The 14,491-nt window shown below is 45.5% G+C and overlaps 1 protein-coding gene across 7 annotated transcripts in view; it reads left to right on the top strand.

The window, feature by feature from the left end:
* Positions 1-14,491, top strand: part of ZHX3 (zinc fingers and homeoboxes 3) — a 110,816-nt gene that overhangs the window by 67,235 nt on the left and 29,090 nt on the right. The gene's annotated exons all lie outside the window — the stretch shown is intronic.

Raw genomic sequence — 14,491 nt, 5'->3', positions numbered from 1 at the left:
CAAAAACTGCAAACATAATTGCCCATGATCGTTCCTCAGAGCAGGGAACTTTATAAAATAATGAGGCTGGGGAGAAAATACAATTTGGAGTTCCACGGGCTTTAGGTAAATATAATTGACGTGTTAGAGTTGTAACCACATAAAAAGGGTTTCTTTTTCTGAACTCTGGCAGTCACCACCATTTTACCATTTTCAATGGGAATATTGTCGAATTCCCCCTCTGCCTGCTCTCCCAGTGGCTCACAGCCCCTGCTTTTCAGTGGCTCTTCCCACCAGCTTCTTTGGTTCAACACTGTAAACATTTCCTGAGTGACTACCCGGTGTAAGAGTGAGTCCTGGGTTCACCTCCCAGAGAAGATATTTACAGTGGTCTAGTGAATAAACATGAAAAATCATGACAGCATGGCAGTTGCAGTAACAGACAAAGGTACGAGACAGAGTTACTACTTGACAGACTGTCACACAAGTGGGGCCTTTGGAGTGAGTTTTGAAGACTGTCTAGGAGGAGGCAGAGGAGTGTGTATAAAGTTGAGGAGTGATGAGATAGCATCAGAGCTCCGGTACTGTAAGTAGAATTGCTTGGCTGCAGAGTGTGAGGACGGAAAGGAGTGGTGGCTGGTGAACTGGAGATGGCCGGGAACTGGATGACAGGACTCAGATGCCATGCGAAACAGTTTGGAGTTCAGAGTGTAGGCCGTGGGGGCTGTGTAAGGGCTTTGAATCAGGGGGATGGCCTGGGTAGAGTTAGAATGGGAAGACTTGGGTTTGCAAGGAGCTCAGAAAGGGCAGATTGGGCCAGACTAAGAAAGGACCATGACGCCAGGCACTGAAGACAGTGATTTGTGTGTCTGATGGCTAATAGGGGGAAGGGGGCATGTGTGTGTACAGACAGCAAAGGTCACTGAAGTCCCCACAGTTGGCTGCAGACGAGAGGAGAGGGTCAGTGCTCAGAAACTAGGCAGAGGGGCCACCTTTGTGATAGGGGAGTTCAGGGACAGAGGACGGAGGCAGGAAGCCTGAGAATTCTGCTTGACCGTCCACATGCCCATCAAGGATGCTTGCCCACAGACCAGTGGTCCCCAGCCTTTCTGGCATGGGGGATGGGTTTTGTGGAAGACAGTTTTTCCACAGACCGTGGTGTTGTTGTGTTGGGGGGGGGATGGTTTCAAGTACATTACATTTATTGTGTGCTTTTATTTCTGTTATATCAGCTCCACCTCATATCATCAAGCATTAGATCCTGGGGACTCCTGCTATAAACTTACTGTGTTTGATTTTTGTAGTGCAACTTACCCTGTATGCACTGATTCCATTCCCATTTTATAAAAGAAAACTGAGGCTTGGGAGGTTAAATACATCACCCAAGACCCAAGTGACCTGCCCTAGGAAATTGCTGAGTCAGGGTTGGGACTCAGGTTTATCTGACTCCCACCATAGTGACAGGCCACCTTGGAATTGAACCTGCTAGAACTGAGCTGCCCAGTGTCAGCAAGTCTCAAAACGTCTCCATGCTCTCTGTGAGAGCTATGCCTATAGATAACAGCTCTGCCGATACTAAGATTGCAGTATTAGCGTTAGTACAATTAATATTTTAAAAACCTAGTTTTCTTCTTGACTTGTCATCTCATGAAAACATCAGGTTCTTGATGTTATTTCTTAAAAGCTCACCATTTGGGAAGAACTGATCTTGAGGAAGGCCCAACCAAATTGACTGAGTATACTTAAAGAAATGTAATGTTTTAATGTTCAAGTGAGTATGTGTTATAACAGCTTGTATTAGAGTAACAAACTATGGCTTTCAGTAATTGGAGAACGTTTTAGGACTAACAGGAAGTTAATATGGTGAATTTTTGTAAATCTGTACTTCTAAAGATCTCAGAAAATGTTTTTCAGATGTGTACTACAGCTGAAGAAGGGGTTTACTAAGCAAAACTTATCTTCAGTGAAGTCCCAGGACAAATGAATGATTCAGTGATATTCATTCTATAGTCATGAGATCATAGATTCCAGGATAAGGGGTTAGGAGGCAGAAGAGAAAGAATAAAAAGCAAACTTGGCCTACTTTGTATCAAAAAACATACTCTTTGACTTCCCCGGAGGTCCAGTGGTTAGGACTCCACTCCCACTGTAGGAGGAATAGGGTCAATCCCTGATCGGGAACTAAGATCAGTCACACAGCCAAAAAAAAAAAAGTGAAGTTGCTTCAGTTTTTTCTGATTCTTTGCAATCCCATGGACTGTAGCCTGCCAGGCTCCTCCATCCATGGGATTTTCCAGGCAAGAATACTGGAGTGGGTCGCCATTTCCTTCTCCGGGGTATCTTCCTGACCCAGGGATGGAATCTGGTTCTCCTGCATTGCAGGCCAACTCTGTACCATCTGAGCCATCAGGTAATTGCTTAAAAAATTGCCCCCAAAAAAGGAGAGGGGCGTGTTCTTGGTTAATGGATCAGCCCCTGTTGAGTTAGTAAAGGGCAACCCTGTTCCATCTGGGATTGGAGCCTTGAGATTCCAGCATCAAAGGCTGTAATTATGGAATGTTTTGAGCTGTCTCTTCATCGTCTCGTTTTCACCCTTCCTCTGCTTCTTGAAGTGGAACCAGAAATAAAGATGGTTTTTGAGAGAGAAAAATGCTTGGAAATGTGGGGAAAGTATCTGAATCTTACGCCATAGTCTGTATTATTATTCTTTGGCACCACTAGTAAAAGAAAATTTGCTGAATTCTTAAGGGGAAAAAAAAAAAGCAAGTATCTCCTGTGATTGAGCAAGTATCTCCTGTGGAACTGTAGCAGACTCCTCTGCCAAAGTGGAGATTATATACAACACAGGGGAGGCGAGCGCCCCGCTTTTCTCCGGGGCCCGAGCGGGGCCAGAGCAGCACGTACGTAACTGGCGGGCTCAGGGCTTCTGCCCTCGGCTCACGGCTGGGCCGCGGTGGCCCTCTGTCTGCCTCCCATTAACTCTTGCTTCTTCCTCCGTGGACGTAAGGAAATGCTGGCCACAGAGAACCCAGAACACAGCCCCTGACGGTCTCAGTCTAGTGGAGCAGACAGCCTGGGAAAGAGAGCAGGAGGCCGTGGGCCCTGGAGCCCAGAGGAGGTGCAGCACCAGGGACTCACCAGCCATGCCTGGGGCCTCTGGTCATCTGAGGAGTTTCCTCCGACTGGGAACCAAGAGAAATTCCTTGTCTCCCGGTACCTTACTCTCCTCTGCCAGAAAAAGATGGTAATGCCCGCACCTTCACAGGTGTTGTATGAGGTATGAAACTTGAACGCGGTCCCTTACGTGGTGGGCCTCACCCAGACCTGGCCCCCGGTGGGCCTTGTGTCCTCGTGTTGCCCTTTCTCTGCCTCTCTCCTTTCCTCGCACCCCCCAGGCCCATTCTACTTTGTTGTCACTTTGCTGAAAAACATTGTCTCGTTTGTGAAATCTGTCAGTGCATCTTTCTTGAACTTCAAAATTCTTTCATCTTCTCCCCCCATCTCCTTTTTCCTTCTGCTCCCAGGATGAGTACCCGAGTCCCTTTCTGCTTTCCTAGGTGACTGTGGTCCTGGGGTGAGAGGTGTAGGGGTGGCAGGGGGCCTGGAAGGGCAGGACGACGTTGCTGTCCCAGGTGAATCGCAGCTCACCCCTCCTCCTGCCCCAGGTTCCCTCACGGCTCCCAGACAGGTTTGGGAATTCCAGGCTCCCATGGCTTCCCCGTGTCTTCCTCTCTTGCTGCAGATCTCTAACAGCAGAAAAGAGAGCAAGGAGTAAGGGTGCCCTTTGCCAGTTGCCTGGTCTAGAGTTCTTTCTCTCCTCCTGCAAGCATTCTTCTCCCAGCCAGGATCCCGCTGGGCATCCTTCAGAGGGACCTCCTCTTGGGGTCATGTTTGGCCCTGTTTGTCATCCCTGCCAAGGCTGATGAGAGGATGCTTGGGGCACACACCTGTTCCCTCTCCTGTCTGGTTTGTGGCCAACCCTTCTTTCTCTGCTCCTCCTCAGACTCCTAGCCAGCCAGGCCCCAGTTGCTGGCACATCACCATCTTAGTAGGCAGTACTTCCCAACAGGGGATGTTTGGCTGTGTCGGGAGACATTTTTGATTTTTGATTGTCACAAGAGGGCAGGGTGGGAAGTGCTTCTGGCACCTAGTGGGTAAAGGTCAGGGATATGGTTAAATGTCCTGCAGTGCAGCCCCCAGAACAGAGAATTACATGATCTACACTGTCAGTTCCCAGGTGGAGAAGCCCTGCTGGCAGGTGTTTCCTGCACGAGTCCCCTTCTCTGAGCTTTCCTTTCCATATCTGTGCTTGTAGGGGCTCTTGTTAGCCCCCGAAGGCCCTCCCCAGAGGGTGGCCTCACCTGTCTGAGGTCTTCCCATCCCTACTTCAGCGCAAGCTGATCCTCCCCCCAGGGTTTCCACATGGCTTTGTGCATTCCCTGCAACACTCACCGCCCTTGGCCTTCAAACAGCCCCCTTCACATGGTTTATTCTCCCGCTTTAAAAAGTAGAGTGAGGGCTTGAGGTCATAATGAGGATGACCATCCAGACCCCAGTTTATATGATAATATTCTAAGGCCCTAAACCTTGCACAACATGGAATGAACACTGGACTTGGCCTCAGGAGATTGGGTCTGGTCCCTACTCTAACACTCCAGATCTGTGACCATAGACCTGACTCATCTGAGCCCTGGCGTCCGCACAAGTAAGTAGAGATAAAAAGTCCATTTCCTGGGACTGTCTGTGGCCGTGAACAGATGTTAGCTCAGAGCCTGGTGCAGAGGGATTAGTCTAAATGTAGGTTGAAACTGAAAGTGATTCCAGATCCCAGACATGACCCTGAAGACAGAATCGTTTCCCATTGCCCTGATAGCAGCAGTCTTAATTCGAGATCACACCTCACCATTGCTCCTTACACGGGAACGAGGAGCCACCCTGCCAGCACATCCTGTTCACTGCAAAGGACTAGAGGATTGATACTCCCTGTGCACCCCCCTCCCCGATCCCATGAATGCAGAGGAGTCCCATAGGCTTCTGACTCCCTGCTGTATTAGGAGATACCGCTCTGTTGCTTGGAACACCGGGGCTCTTGAAACAAGGGTACTTACCCTGGGGATTGGGAGGTCCACCCTGCCCTGAGGTAAACAGAGCCGGCTGCCTTGCCTCGTACAGGGGCTGCTGAGGCGTGAGAGGGACACTGCCTCCATCCACTCCCATCACTTTCTGGTACACAGAGACCAGCACAGAGGAAGTAGTGTTACATTTTGTTCAGACCTTATGTTACATTTACTTTGCCACAGTGCTAAGAAGTTAGTGACAGTTGATCTTACGGGTTTTAAAGGTGGTTTTCACATATATCCTTCTGTACTTTGGATTCTTGTATCCTGTGTACTTGTTGCCCTATCCAAAGAAAAAAATAAAAGCAAAAAAAAAAATTTAAAGGCAGTTTTCACATACTCCTTGGGGCTAGGATTATAAAAATCATGTGACTATCCAGCAGTGGAAATAACATCTAGTATTTGCCCAAAGAGTTTGAGACTTAATTCCTCAATGTGCTAGTCTCTCAGTCGTGTCTGACTCTTTGCGATCCCACGGACTGGAGCCTGCCAGGCTCCTCTGTCCATGGAATTCTCCAGGCAAGAATACTGGAGTAAGTTGTCATGCCCTCCTCCAGGGGATCTTCCTAACCTAGAGATCGAACCCAGGTCTCCTGCATTGCAGGCAGATTCTTTACCGTCTGAGCCACCTGGGAAGCCCTAATTTCTCAATGTATGGTCTTATCTCTGGAACAGAGAGGAAATCTTTGCACAGCACGACAGAACTCATTCCATCCTTGGAGATAGCTGTGAAACGTCGTAAGGCCTGCACAGATGTCACTGGCCTTCCATTTTTATCAGTGGCTGACAGTGAAGAGACATCCCAGGAGTTGGCCATGGGTCCGAGGGCAGGGGACAGATGGTATATTAGCAGTTGGGCATCAGCTCACACGACTGATGGGCCCACGTGATGGCTCATCCTGACACCACATGCCTTCTTTGACTTCCTCAGAATCCTGGGGACTCAAATCTCCATCCCAGGACTGCGCTCTTCACTCTAGTGCACCATCTTGTACTGTCCACGCTTCCAGGATGTTTATGCTGTGGGTTAAGAGTGCAGTTGTGGAATCAGGAAGCCCTAGGTGTGAATCTCAGCTGTGGCCTGCTGCTTATGTGACCTGAATCAAGTTACTTAGCCGTTTAACTTTGATTTCCCAATTTGGAAAATGCGTTGATGAAACTTAGCTCCTGGGATTATTTTAAGGATTAAATTAAATGAGGAAATAAATGTAAAGCAGTTAGCACAGTGCCTGACAAATACTCAGCCAGTGGTGGGAGTAGTGGTTGTACTCCTTGAGGGCAGAGATGTGGCCTTCAATCCTTTCATTTCCACCCTGTCTCTTAGCACAGAACTGAGCACCTAGCAGCACACAAATGTTTTATTCAGAATAGGTGGCAGGTGCATACAGGTGCATACGAACATACTCGGAGAGGATAATCTGATAATGACAATCACTCAAAAAACTCTAGAGATCATGTTGTTAAAGAGAGTTAGGTAATTTTTTAGAAATGTAATATATAAGAAAGAGTCCAAAACTAGCCAGTCTCTGTTCTTTGAGTAAGTTAGGTCATTTGAAGAGAAGCATCTGGACCGTTCCACCGCAGCCCCCTGCTGAAATAACCTCACTTGGTTTCGATTTACTTCTGTCTTCTCTAGAATCAGTGTAATAATGGCCTATTTGATGCGGTTTCACCGTGTCTTTCTAAGCTTAGACTGCTCTCTCACTTTTGCCTGTTTTCCCTTACACGGAATTCGGAGACATGTTTCTTCATGAGTTTACCTCCAAGGGAATTAGTCTCTGTTTAGGAATAAATGTTCGTTTTTGTAAAGTATCACCCAGAATGTTCCTCCCCACTTCTTCTGCTCCCCCACTTCCCTCCATAGCAAACCACGTTGGTTTTTGTCCTCTGGTAGAGAGGGCTTGGCCCCCCTCAGCCCAGGGCTGGCCCTTGAGTGTTTAGGCTCACTCAGCCAAGCCCTCGCAGGTCACCACAGTGATTAACCCAGTGGCAGAGCCTGGTGCGGCTGAGGGGTTGGTTGGTCCAGTGCTAGGCTTGGGACCCAGGTCGGGAGGCCTTCCAAACGTTTGCTGAGGACTTCAGGAAGAAGGCTCTCCTCAGTGTTCTGAGAGGTCTTCCCAAAGCCAGCCCTGTCTCCGTTCTTTGGCTGGTGTGGAGACTCGAAACCGGGGACCGCGGTAACCATCTTGCCGTGACTAGGGAAGCTACCCCGAGGATGCGGCTGACACGTGCTCGTTAGAGAGCAGGCCCTGGTTTTCATCCCAGGGCCACCAAGTCAAACCCCCCTCCAGTCTGTCCACTTTGGTGTGCCAGTAAGCCCCCCTTATTATGACAGCCATTGTGAATCAGTTTTATTGCTTGTGCCGAAGACTCCGAACAGTACTTGGTAAATAAATTTCCTTCTATTCTGCATGTATTAGTGATTCTAATCTGTGAACCAAGACTCTACCTTGGAGGAGGGGGGCCAGGTTTAGAGGGCTCCATTTGGGTAAAGTGTGAGTTGCTTATGTATTTCTGCAAATTAAAGAAGTTCCTTGCCTATATATTAGTATTTTTCAAATTCATCAGAAGGTTTTGATTAATGAAATACAAATTTAGGTAGAGCTGTTGGATTGCTAGGTTTTTGTGACGTGTTTTCACATGAATAAATATTAAACGATCATGTAAATTTCTGTGGAAATGTTTTCTGGTAAAGAAGCCATTGCTTAGGTGTTTTCCTCCTTCCTTCTCTCCCTTTTCCTTCTTCTTTTCCTTCTCTGTCTCTTTACTCTTCCCCCCGTCACTCCCTCTCTCTCTCTCAGTTCTTTCTCTAAATCCTTTATCACTCAGTTTTCCTTCTGTTCAGTCTTGCTAGTTATCTCAGTGTGTGTTGGAAACAGTTGAGATGTAAGTTTGAATTCATGTTATTTAGATGTCAACATTAAGATTTAGCTTGACTTTTCAAGCCTACAGCTGTGAGTTCTCCATAGATCCAAGGGATGACTGGGTATTGAGTCCTTTAGTATCAAGGGACCCAAACTGAGGTTTGATACCAGGCAACAAGTTGGGTATCGAATGGGAACACTTGTAATTACAGTCCCCCATTTTTTGCTGGTAAAGCAGGACCCTGTAGGTGGACTCTCCTGTAACAGGTGTATTTAATAGATGCCACTGTGTGCACATCACCGTTCTGAAGCTGAGTGGTCTAGCGCTGAGCCCTTACCTCAGAGACCTTGATGTTCTTTAGTGAGAAAAGTCATGTACACTGGATACTCTCTGAGCCAGGGCTGTTTTTTTTTTTTTTTTTCTTCCAGGGCTGTTTTTATATGGAAACTCTTTTTTAAAATTATTCTACCAAGAGAGTCCTCTGAACCCATGTTTAATAAATGTCAGTCACTGATTTTTTGAAATATGCTGTTTGCTAATAAAATGTATTGCTTACATGCCCTTCTCCTTCTTTCTCTGTTCTTTTTTTGGGGGAGTGGTGCGGAGCTGTGTAGCTGGCAGGGTCTCAGTTCCCTGGCCAGGGATTGAGCCCAGCTCACAGCACTGAAAGCATTGCATCCTAACCACCAGGCACCAGGGAACTCCCATCTTTTCTGTTCTTCCTTTGATTCTTTTTTGTTTGTTTGTTTGTTTGTTTTTTCTTTTTTTTCTTCCTTTGATTCTTGATCAGTAATTCTCAACCTTTTGTTAAAAGCAGTCCACAGCAGTTTTTGTGGGGTTTTTTTTGGGGGGCATAGAACCAAAATGTTGACACCCCTCCCAGTCATGTACACCCATAGAATTTGCTGCAAATAAAGCATTACAATAATTCAAAATTGTGACTCTCTCATGGAAAAGAGGCTGCTGCTGGCTCCACATCGGCATAAGCAAGCTAGCCAAGTGCCCTCTCTTTCTTCCTGTTGAATGAAGTATGGCTGAAAACAGGGGAAAGAGACTTATCCTAAGGACAACCTTGAATTGTCTCCTAGTTTGTTCAGAACACAACTTACCATCTCTGGCCGTTCCACGTCAGCAGCGCCAGAGGCTTGCTGAGCTGCCCACAGTTCTAGAATGCCAGTGGGAAGGCCAGGCCGAGGCGGCCAGCTGGCCGCGGAGCCCTCATTCTGAGACGCTGCCGCCACTTTCCTGTGACACTGGAGTCAGAGGCAGAAGGGGCCCGGCTGCCAGTAACCCAAAGGGCTGTATTCAGGCAGTGACCTATTTTTACACTGTAATCGGGTTGGGTTTCTCTGTTTCCCCTGTGAGGAGGTAAGCTCACATTCTTCTGCATGTGTGGGAAGCCACTTCCCTGTCACCCCTGTGGCTTGGTGGCTTTTCCATGTGACATAGGTTGCTCTTAACGGGGGACACAGATATGTGCGCCTTTTCCTCAGCTGGAGGCTCAGGGTTGATTTGTGAGGATAAAATGAAAGAACAGGAGAGCCTGAACCAGGCCAGGATGGAGAACTTAGGAGGAAGAACAACGTAAGGTGAACTGTGTGGGGGAAGGTGTTGGAATTGTCGGTCCAGGGCTCTGCGCTTCTAACTCTTGTCATGCACACGAGCTGATGACCTAGTTTATTAACCAGTTTGTTCAAGCTCCAGATGTGCTGAGTAGTGGAGGCATAGTGGGAACACAATGACGGCTCTTGCCTCAGCCACAGTCTCAGGGGAGGCTTGTATCCATAGTCACAGTGTGTTGTCACCGTGCGGTCAGGGAGGGTCCCGGAGCAAGGCTGGGACTCACTGGGACCGAGGGGGGCCGAGGAGGGTGTTGGGAATCCCCGTTGGAACTCTCCAGCCAGATGCCATAACTCCTAGCGTTCTCCACTCCAGCCTGTCCACGCCTTCATCACACCAGTGCCTGGTCTGCATCAGTTTTGTTTGTTGCCACGTAGGTACACACCTTGCATAACGTACAGAGGTCAGGTTGTTCGGGTACAACCTTGAGGAGGTTCTCCCTCCTCACGGAGACCCTGGGACAGGGGGAGAAGTGTGTCACAAGGCTTGGTTCTCCCCGCGGTGACCGGTCTGGGGACCACGAGATCTTTACTCCTAGAGTGACACGTGCTCCTGCCTCGCCTGTGGTGGACAATGCCTCTTGGCCTCTGAGACCTTCTCCCACAGGATGTCAGTTCTTCTCTCCTGTCCTGAGGAACACCCAGATCATACTTCTCCAGTGTTTCCATTGCTTGTTTTCTTTGCTCCGTGAGCACTTACAGCTTTGAGCTTCAACGACTGACACCTGTATTGAGCCATCTCCCCACACTAGGCGATGGCTTTTGGATACAAGGCCTGTGTTGTATTTCTCTAGGATGCACCATTGTGAGTCATGTGAATGAAGTATATGTGTCGTGTAATGAGGTTCCACTGAGCGCAAGATAACTAGAGACATGGATAGGACCTCAAAACATCCCTGACTGATTCTCAGACTTTCTGAGCTTGTAGAATGTCTTTCATACTTAATAATAAAAGGAAGGGATATGGAGACAGTTCTGGAGCACATAGCCCAGGAAGGTGTAAAAAGTGGCCTGTTGGCATTCAGGAGACAGAGATTGGAAAGGAAGGGCCATGTACACCATGGCAGAGCAGGGGGACGTATCAGAAAAGCACCCCATTTGGGTGATCCCTAACTTTCGTGTTTAAAATATTCCTGGATGTAGGGCAGAACTCAAATGACGTGGTGGCAGACAGAATCGTCATGCATCAGCATAAGATGTTCATGTGCCAGTTGATGTCTCAGAGTCTGAGTTCGGCATTCAAGTGGGATTGGGATGCAGCCGTGTTCACTGTTCACAGAAGTCAGTTTGCCTGTGTAATAGCCTTCCTGGTGTGGAAGGGGGAAATGCAGAGAGGTGACTGATACGGCTGGATGTAGTGGTTAAAAGAACATTAGGACCAGCCTGGGAGAAGTTTCTCTGGATTCTACCATGGTTTGGACCCTATATTTTGAGAAATACATATGTCAAGAATCTTCCTTGATTGAAGGACAGTATGTACACCAGAGGGTGCTGTGTTTCAATTTTCACATCTTTCTTTTCTCTTCATGTGGTTGTGCATAACATGATTTGTTTGATGATCAGCCAGTTGAGAATTTGCCCTCAACAAAGGATTGTTTAAGGCCTGAACAAACCCTACCCACTTGCTGCTTTCTTAGCATAATAAAGACAATAGCACGCACTCACTGGTCTGCTCTACTGTGTGCTAGTTCTTAGCCATTACATTTTCTTTAAAACTAGACAACTTCTCATGCTTCCGCTTAAGTCCATTTCAGTATCCTTTTCTTTGGTGGAAATGGAGACCATCTGGTCACCATCATCTGTGTAGTAACTATGATTGAAGATGCTTATTAAGTCGCCCTTCGGCCTTTTCTCTTGTCTGGGCAAAATTGTCTCTGTTCCTGTGGCCATTCCCCATAAATCTCATTTTCCAACCCTTTAATCATCTTGGTGGCTTTCTTTGGAAACTACATCAAAGGCTCAGTTTCAGGGCCTCTATTCTGGTGGGATCTGGGCTCTCAGCTAATGGATATGGAATGTGGTTTTAACCATTCAGTTTCCATAGCTAGTCCCCCTCTTCCAGGCCAGTCAGAATCTGCTAACCATTCGGGACTGGTGTACCATCTCTTAATTGTGACACACTTTATAAATATTATGGTGTTGATTTGACTTTAGAAAAAAAAACAAATTTTAGTTTGTAAATAATTTTAGCTGTTGGTTGATACACTTTTGCACCCTGGTTTGTTGCATTTAAGTTGCTTTTCTGAGCTGAATGATGTTTAAGTGGATATGTTGTCTCTTACTGAAGGATAATCTGAATTTTGTTGTGTTTCCTTCTTTCGTTTATTCACTCAGCATCTGTGAGTGCCTACTGAGTGTCAGTTTCTGTGCTAGTTCTGTGCTACCCAAAGATGAACAAAATATGGTTCCTAGCTTCAAGGAGCTCAAATCTAAAAGGGAAGTCAGGCACATAACAATTTACAATATAAAGTAGAAAATGCTGTGAAAGGTGACTTCAGGTCCAGTGGAAATTTAGAAAGGCTTCACTGAACATGTCATGTTTGAACTGGGTCTGCACACGAATTAGTCTTCAGGGAAGACGACGGTAAAGAGAGTTTAGTACATGAAGGTAAGGAGGCTGACATGTCACGGGGTAGGAACAAGTGGTGGCCAGGCTTGAACCTGAGTGGCTCAAGAATCAGGAAGATGCCAGACTCTGAAAACTGCCCACTCCAAGCCAACAAGTGTCCAACAGAAATATCACGTGAGGTGCAAATGTCATTTTAAAATTATAGGAGCCGCATTCAAAAAAATAAACACGACATCAGCCATCAAGCCTCGAAAAGGCATGGAGGAACCTCGTAAATGCTTATTACTAGGTGAAAGAAGCTCATCTAAAAAGGCTGCACAGTATATGATTCTAACTTATGACTTTCTAGAAAAGACAAAACTATGGAGATAGTGAAAAGATCAGTGGTTGCCGGGGGCTGGGGGAAGTAGGATAAAAGGGTAGAGCATAGAGGATTTTTAGGGCAGCAGAACTATTCTGTAGGTTCCTATAATGGTAGATACATGTTGTTATAAATTTGTTCAAACCCATAGAATGTACAACATCAAGAGTGAACTGCAATGTAGACTGTGGACGTTGGGTAATAATGATATGTCCTTGTACGTTAATCAGTTGTAACAAAGGTACCATCTGGTGAGGGTGTTGACAATGGGCTAGCGGGAACAGGGGGATACAGAAATCTCTATACCTTCCTCTCAGTTTTTCTGTGAACCTGAAACTGCTCTTAAAAACAATTAAAAATTAATGAACCCACAACTTGAATTCATTTTAATAATATATTTTACTTAACCCACTCTATCAAAAACATTAATATTTTCAACATGTAGTTCATATAAAGGTCATTACTGAGATATTTTGTGTCACTTTTTTTGGTACCAAGTCTCTGAAACCTAGTCTGAGAGGTGTACTCCTGGTGCATCTCCGTTTTGCACCAAGCCACCTTTCAAGTGCTCAGTGGGCATACGCGGCTAGTAGCCGCTGTATTGGCAGAGCATGTACTGAAGATTGAAACCTGAGTGTCCCTGATTCAGAAACCTGACTTCTCAACCGCACTGCTCTCCTGCTCCCTAAGCACAGTAATGATAAACACAAAAGGAGTGGAGCTCGCAGGCTGTCTCTGAATCCCCAGTGTCAGCTGTTGTCTGGTGGCCTGAGTTCGAAGCATCCAGAGGTGCACTGTCTAAGAGAAAATGTAATGCAGGCCACATGTGTGATTTAAAATGTTTGAGGAACTACACAGAAAAAGTAAGAAGCAACAGATAAAATTAATTTCAAGACTGTATTTAACCCAATATATAAAAAATATTTCAACATTATTTCAAATATGTATTTAATATTAAAAATTATTAACAAAGACATAGAGACCAATGGCACAGAATAGAAAGCCCAGAAATAAACCCTCACACATGTGGTCAAATGATTCTGACAAGAATGCTAAGACCAAATATTCAATGGGAAAGGGCAGACTTTCCAAGATATGATGCTGGAAAAATTGGATTTTCACATGTAAAAGAGAGATGCTGGACCCTTGCTTTTTTACCATATAGAAAAATTAATTAATAATGCACTGAAGACCTAATTTTAAGACCTTAAACTATGGAACTCTTAGAAGAAAACATAGAGGAAAAGCTTCATGACATTGGATTTAGCAGTGATTTACTGAATATAACACCAAAAGCATAGGCAGCAAAATAAAAATAAATTGTACTACATCACAATTAAAAATTTCTGTGCTTCAAAGGACACATTCAATAGGGTGGAAGGCCAGCCTATGGAATGAAAGCAAATATTTGCAAGTCATGTATCTAATGAGGGGTTAATATCCAGAATATATAAAGAACTCCTGCAACTTAACAACAAAACACAACCTGATTTTTTTTTAAATGGGCAGAGGATCATTCTCTTAATTTTTGAGAGTTTGATATTGAAATTCCAACTAAAAATCTTAATTTAGCCACTTTAAAAAATAATTGTAATATATAGTGGAACTATATGTAACCTCATTCTGTATTTTCCAAGTCTCCTGTAAATGTGTTACCATACCTTCACAATTTAAGAATTAAAAAAATCTTTTTAATAAAATGGGCAGAGGCCTTGAATAGGCATTTCTCTGAAGAAGAAGTTATACAAATGGCTAATAAGCCTCTGAAAAGGTGTTCAGCATCACTAATCATTAGGGAAATGCAAATCAAAACTACAATAAGATACCGTCTCACACTTTCAGGACAGCCACTATCAAAAAACCCAGAAAATAACAAATGTTGGCATTGTTGTTGTGGTTGTTGGCATAGACTAGAATAATTAGAACTCTTGTCACTGTTGGTAGGAATGTAAAAATGGAGCAGGTACTATGGAAAACAATA

The sequence above is a fragment of the Giraffa tippelskirchi genome, chromosome 13 (assembly GCF_054371585.1).
Source record: "Giraffa tippelskirchi isolate mGirTip1 chromosome 13, T2T-mGirTip1v1.2.pri, whole genome shotgun sequence".
In the NCBI taxonomy this organism is placed as follows: Eukaryota; Metazoa; Chordata; class Mammalia; order Artiodactyla; family Giraffidae; genus Giraffa; species Giraffa tippelskirchi.
This window is presented reverse-complemented; position numbering and strand designations above follow the sequence as displayed.